Here is a 6,429-nt window from a genome sequence, read left to right on the forward strand (position 1 = left end):
GTTTGTCCTCGGGGAACGATAAACCATAAGCAATGACCTCAAGTGGCAGCTTGGAACGTAGACATTCGATCATCAATCCATCTACGGACCAAATCGAAGGCTTGGGTCATAGAATTCCGATACTGCGTGGAGGCATTCGCTCCACGCATTTACGCTCCGGAAGCCCCGGTGAGCAGTGCAACGGAATCACCTCTTGGTCCAGAGCAACGCAGCGCGGACATCGAGAGTCTCGGCTCCGGGCACAGCAAATCGTATAATAGGACGAACATGCGGCCCAGATGATGAGCCCTAAAATTCCGCAGACTGCCCGCATGTAAAACGTCAGCTCCCTCCAGTTCCGAGAGGGCTGCTGTAGGCTCGAGGAGGGAAGTTTGAATCGAGCGACGTCTTGCCGATAATGGTTTCGACAGCTCGGTGGGCTCCGGGCTCCCACATCCTCATTAGAATTGATTACTCCCCTCATGGACAAGATATCGGGCAGATATCTTGTCGAAGGCAGCTGAGGCCACGTGGGAGCGGCTTCCCGAGATTCCATGCGAGATTGATGCGGGAAAGTATCCGAATCTCTCCGGGATACAGTGAATCAGTGGAAACTCGACTCTCAGGGAGAACACGTCCTGTCAAATACCGCTGCGCTAGGTAAGATACGCCCAAAGTTTCCGTGAGGAAAGATTAAGCTTGTGGCGGCCATCCGCTGCTCGGACAATGCTCGTATGAAGATGATCGAGCAATTGATCGAATCGATCCGCGACGTTGGCGCAGAGTCGGAGATTGTATGGTGAAACATGCATCAAGGCGTATCCAAATCTCCGAACCAATCTTCCGAATCTCTAGAGGCTGCCGGAATGAACTGCGGGATCCTTGCTAATTCCCCTTCCCCGTGGAGTCTCAGAAGGGGTCCGCCGGAACAAATCATGCGGAGCATTGAGCTATCTTGAAACACAACCGGACAAGTAGTCTTTCCGCTTTTTCCAATCGGCCTGACGCTGGGACCGTACCGAAATCGCCCGCAGATGAAGATCGCATTGCACGGAGGACGTGGATCTGGGTCGGAGATCGGATGAGATCGAGAGTTCTGAGAGCACGTTGTCGAGCAGGGAGTACGAGGAACTTCCCGAATCCTGAAAAATACAACCACGCTGTGTGGATTGATTCCCACGGGATCAGCAGCTCTTCAGGCGATGGAGGAATTCAAAATGTTTCCTCGGATATCCAGCCTGCTTCCGTCGTCACTCGATCGCTTTCGGATCGTTTGATATATCGAATGAAATCGCCTCCAAAATTCTCCGAACGCCCTTGGGGAAAGTCGACTGGATTGGCTTCTCCACGGGAAAGTAAGTGCCTGTCGTCTGATCCGTGAGCGCGGCCGCTCCGTCAGGACTGGAAATTCCGTAGAGGGGAACTGTGCGCAGCGAGCAACAATATCGAACAGACATATTGGATCGACGCGTTGCAGACGCGTCGCAATACAAATATGTTGATATATCGCCATCGTCTCACAAAAGACGAAACGGGAAAAAGAAGGAAACGCGAATCTCATTATAGGGTACTGTCGACGCCGTATGACAGATGTCCCCGGTGAGCTTCTCGAGCCCGCTCCCAGAACGCTGATGCTTCAGGCGAGAGCGGTCTTTCTTGGCACTCCCACTCTTCGGGGGTGACAGTCGAAATTTCTCAGGATATCCTGGTTCTGAACCATCTTCAACGTGCAGAATTTTGCGAATCGTCTCTCCCTGTAGTTTCGGAGGGTGCAATAGTTTTCTAACCCGAAATGGCTCTGGTTCATCGGACCTTTCGCCTGGGGTCCGAAACGACATTGTACGGAATATGGTCCCATTGACCGGAAATGGGTTCCTATCAACGGGGGTTTCACTAGCACCCTTGCTGGGGGCTTCAAACGAAGCGGTTGAGCCTTGACTCCCCTAGGAAAGGTTTCTGCAGAAAAAAATTCCCCGTCCCGGGGAAAATTCGGCAATGAGTCTCCTTGCACGGAGTTCCTCAATTAAGGACAATCGTATATCGACTTCTTATTGTTCTTGACGTAGCAGAAGCTCCTTTCCCGTCGTTTCGAATTTTAACGGGCTCTATAGCGATTGTCGAGAGCTGCTGATAATCGAAGCATGAGCTTCCTGGAATCCCGTCGAGCTTGAGCTGTCCTGAACACCTGTACCAAAAGAAAAATCACCGCGGACTCGAAAATATCAGACGCGAGATATCGATTCCAGACAAATCGATTATTATCGAGTACAATGCTCGCTCCAAATAGAGCTGTGTCTTGGTTCGCGTCGAAAAGACGAAGACCACAACCCGCAATCAGGTGGTCGATGCAGCGAGCGGAGGCGCTCCGGGAACCGAAGCGAGGATATTCCGCTTCGGTCAAGATCGGGCTCCCTGAGAACGCTCCTCAACGATCGGAGCTCGGATTGTCTCGGAAAGAAAAGCCCGCGGCCGCCTCCGAACGATTATCGAGATTCCGTGGAACGAACGGAGATGCTGGCATAGGGAAACTCTTCCCCGAGATCGTATCGGGAACATTGATGAGAGTAACCTGAGTTTCTCTGGCGGCAATCTTTCCTCTTCTGAGTTTCCTAGGTTGCTCTATCGCCCTCAATCTTCTCGTGATTCCTTGGATGGAAGGAATATCCCCGAACGACGAGAAGTTCCCGTGGTCCTGCCTCGAGCGAACGAGCGCGTATGAACGCGTAAAATGTCGTTCCCATCGACTTCTGTTGGGGTAGACTCCACAGAAGGATACCTCCGAGCAGAAGTGTTGGAGACGGAGTCTGAGTGTCGAGAATCTCGTGCAGACGGCGCTTCATTGAAATTCGCGTCGCGGCCGAGCAGGATCACCATCGAACTCTTGTGTATCCCGAGAGCAAATTGACACTTTTCGCAATTGCGTCGCGCATTCAATGCGCGAGGAGCGATCGACGAACGAGCCGCCAGGAGCGAGGCTTCCTAACGCAGCAAAAATAAAGAAGAATGACAGTTTGTTCCCCATCGCCGCTGTCGCACGTTGTTTCGTTCGAGGCCATGCGGGGGCCTTAATTGCAAGTGAGCCGTTACTATTTCCCTTTCTAGGATCGTTCGCTCACCTTCCCCCTCCTCGCCTTGCGCACAGCGGCTGCCTCTCCAATGTCGAACGTGGTGCCGTTCGTTTCGGAATCTCATTTGATCCACTAGATTCATGCATGATGAAATGATGATTCATTCTCCTCCCATGAGATGCTACTCTGACCTCGAAGGCAGCGAAGAGGAAGGTCGAAGAATTCCTCCAGTCGAAGCCTCCGTATCTTTCGGAAGTCGAACTTGAACATCTCGGCTTCGCAGATCCGGGCGTTGTCGTATAGGCTTCTTTCATAATCATACGTGAATCTTCAGTCGGACCTTCGGAGACCCAGGCTCATGTTCGCTTCTTCCCTGGGGGCGTCAAACGACAGCTTGAGCCAGCAATCTCGGGATCAGTGATTCCTTTTGTACCGGGACTAGAAACTTCGGTCAGAGCTCTCAATAATTTGCCTCGATCCACGATCGAAAGTCACGGCCGACGTACATATATCTTCCCGGGAGAGCTTTATTTGGCCATATGGCTCATGATGAGAGCATGTGGCGCGACACGGTGAAGAGACGGGATTAGGCACGAAATTCAGTACCATGACCTGGCCGAGCCACGTGGCGGAATTGGAGGACAACATCTTTCAAGCTGAGAGCGGGATGCCCTCGATTTAATGGATCCAAGAACTCTCCAGGGAGAACGCGCACAACTTGGCCGTTATTAGCGTAGAGAAGAACGGGAAGTGATTGAGTTTGACAGACGAATCAGCAGATAGAACGTGCTGACAACGGTGCACGCCAGACGACGCCTCGAGCGAATCAGCCCCTCGAGCGGAGCAGTCGAGCCGTAATATCTGACGGGACTCAGGTGAATAGCCCGCTACACGCGAGTCGGTAGAGCAGGTGGCCCCCGTAGCTTCCACATATACCTATATTCACGCTGTTATGACAGAAGCGGCAGATAAGTGGGAGACAACGTGGATCACATTCCCGAACTGTCAATACGGTAACAGAGGGCTTACCGATGACGACACTTTCAGCTCGACTATCGGAAGCTACGAGGATTCCTCGAGCAAGGCAGAAGGGTGTACGCGATCCGGAAAATTTCTATAGACGGTTCCGCTGCGTACACGCGAGGAGTCGACCGGCTCCGCCGATCAGTCACGAAGCTCGACTGAGGAGAGCCGAATCATCGCCACTGTTCACCATAAAAACAGAATGACATTTCTCGTCATGTAGAGCCATGCCGAGCACGTGATCATGTCCCGGGACGTTTCCACGCGAGCAACGTTGTACTCCCTCCGGATCTGGTTGCTTTGGTCTTTTATATGAATGCAGACTAGCGAGGCTCGACAAAAAAGCTCGTAAAGCTGTGGATGAAGACGAGCGATACTCCGACGAGCCATAATCATCACTCTCATCGAATGAATGACAGAAAATCCAAGCCCGAACTCGAGAACCAAATTACTACATCAGGGGTCCAGAATGTGTTGCCAGCCGACACATACGATGGCGCTCATGCCAGGAATTTTATCCGCAATCAACGACGTGACAACGGGAACCGAACCAGCCGGCGACGGTATTCCGTAATTGCGGAGATTATCGGAAGCGGGAAGACTTCCAGCCACATGAAACCGGTAATTGTCACCCTGAACTACTAGAGGCATCCGGACCGCGTGATTGTGCGAGTTTATTAAGCCTTCTTGGTTATTTGAGGCAAACTGTTACATGACACAGTGATGATCGCCGCCTCCGACAAAACAACAACGGAAGTGACGCATGCAGCAACTTGAGCCGAATCGTGGCTGGCTACAGCCTCGAACTTCGCCCAAGTTCACCTTTATACCCGTCTTGTTCTCTCGTGCGTCTCGCAGACGTCAGCGACGACGGGGCGGAGAGCCTTCTCCGCTTTTTCTCCACGCAGACAAGGAAACACACAGGAGCCGGCGACGCTGTTTTTCGCTTGGAGAAAACTGCTCGAAACTCGACGGATGAATCAAGAAGAGCGGAAAATATCGATATGCGCACAATCACGTTATAGGTCGCTCCATCCTTCATCAGATCGGCCGAACGGCGCCATGGCACGGCAGCGTCGACCATGGCATGTGCCAGGTGCGAATCTTCGAACAGACTCGAGAGGGAGAGCTTCGCTCGCACTCCCTCTTCTCCTTCCTCTCGGCAGAAGAGCCTCAAGCTGAAAAGGAGATGCGGAGAAAGGCGAGGTGGCCAACGACAATCGGGGAATAACGAAATTCTGTCTTGGGGGCGTCAATCCATCTAATCGCAACAAAGCGAGCAAAGGTCGACGGTTCGCCCGCGAGCGAAGCTCTCTGCTCCAGAACCGCTCTCTAACGGAGATTGTTGGCGAAAGCGATCAGGCGCGTCGCCGTGTCATCACCAGATGGGTGAAGTCTTGCTGAAACATCAGACGATGCGTTTCGAGTTTCCAGCGGCGAACTTCAGGCAGCAGAACGTGAATTTGCGTCAACGTGACGCTATGATTACGTCGCTGCGCGCGAGCGGCCGTCTGCGGAGGATCGTTCCGATTCGTGAGGGAAGGATTCGATTAGAGGTCGGATGCCGTATGCATCGACGACGACCCCACGCCAGCAATACAGAGCGGATTGTTCTCCATCTGGTCAGATGTTCCGCAGGGCGGGTCGGCCGCGCGGCTGGCCAGCGCCGATACTTCGAGGTTCCACTGCCGAACAAATTGACGTCCGTGCTTCCAGTCTACAATCGAGGATCATCGGTGGCCGCGAACGCAAGGGATCCATTTCCTGTAATAAGTGGCTCTGCCACTCCAATGGGGGGTATAACTGGATTAAGCAATTTCCTCGCGCGCTTGGAGAGGGCTTCCGTGGAGGACAATCTACCAGCGTTCGTAGAAGTTCCTCAATGTGCATATCTATTGCGGGGTCACGTTCAGCCGAGGCAGATTATGACATGGGTTCAGCTCGAGTGTAGCGGCCGAGATATACCTTATCCTCGTTGGACGTATGAGGAGGATGTTCGGAGAGATCTTGCCGTCTCGATGGATTGGAAGGAGTCTGCTGTACCTTTAGAGTGTTCCCCGCACAATGTCTCGCGGATTCGTTTCGGGGATCCAGTTCTGGCTTCTCCTCGGAGCGATGAGATCGAGGTCGCGTAATGTGCCGTAATTCCTCGAAGTGCAGTTCCTTAAGTTCCGGTGGAATCCCGCGTGTCCAGTAGGTAGCAATCGATGGGCCTTTTTCATTTTCGGCGTTCAGTCCGCTTCTTCGAATCATCGACGGATCCGTGAGATCGATAGCTTCCGAAGCCCCGGATCCCTCGCGTTTCTTTAGGATCCATCACGGGATGGTCGCGAGCATTGAGAGAAATGATTCGACTGGC

The sequence above is a fragment of the Galendromus occidentalis genome, unplaced genomic scaffold (assembly GCF_000255335.2).
Source record: "Galendromus occidentalis unplaced genomic scaffold, Mocc_1.1 scf7180000075756, whole genome shotgun sequence".
NCBI classification, from domain to species: Eukaryota; Metazoa; Arthropoda; class Arachnida; order Mesostigmata; family Phytoseiidae; genus Galendromus; species Galendromus occidentalis.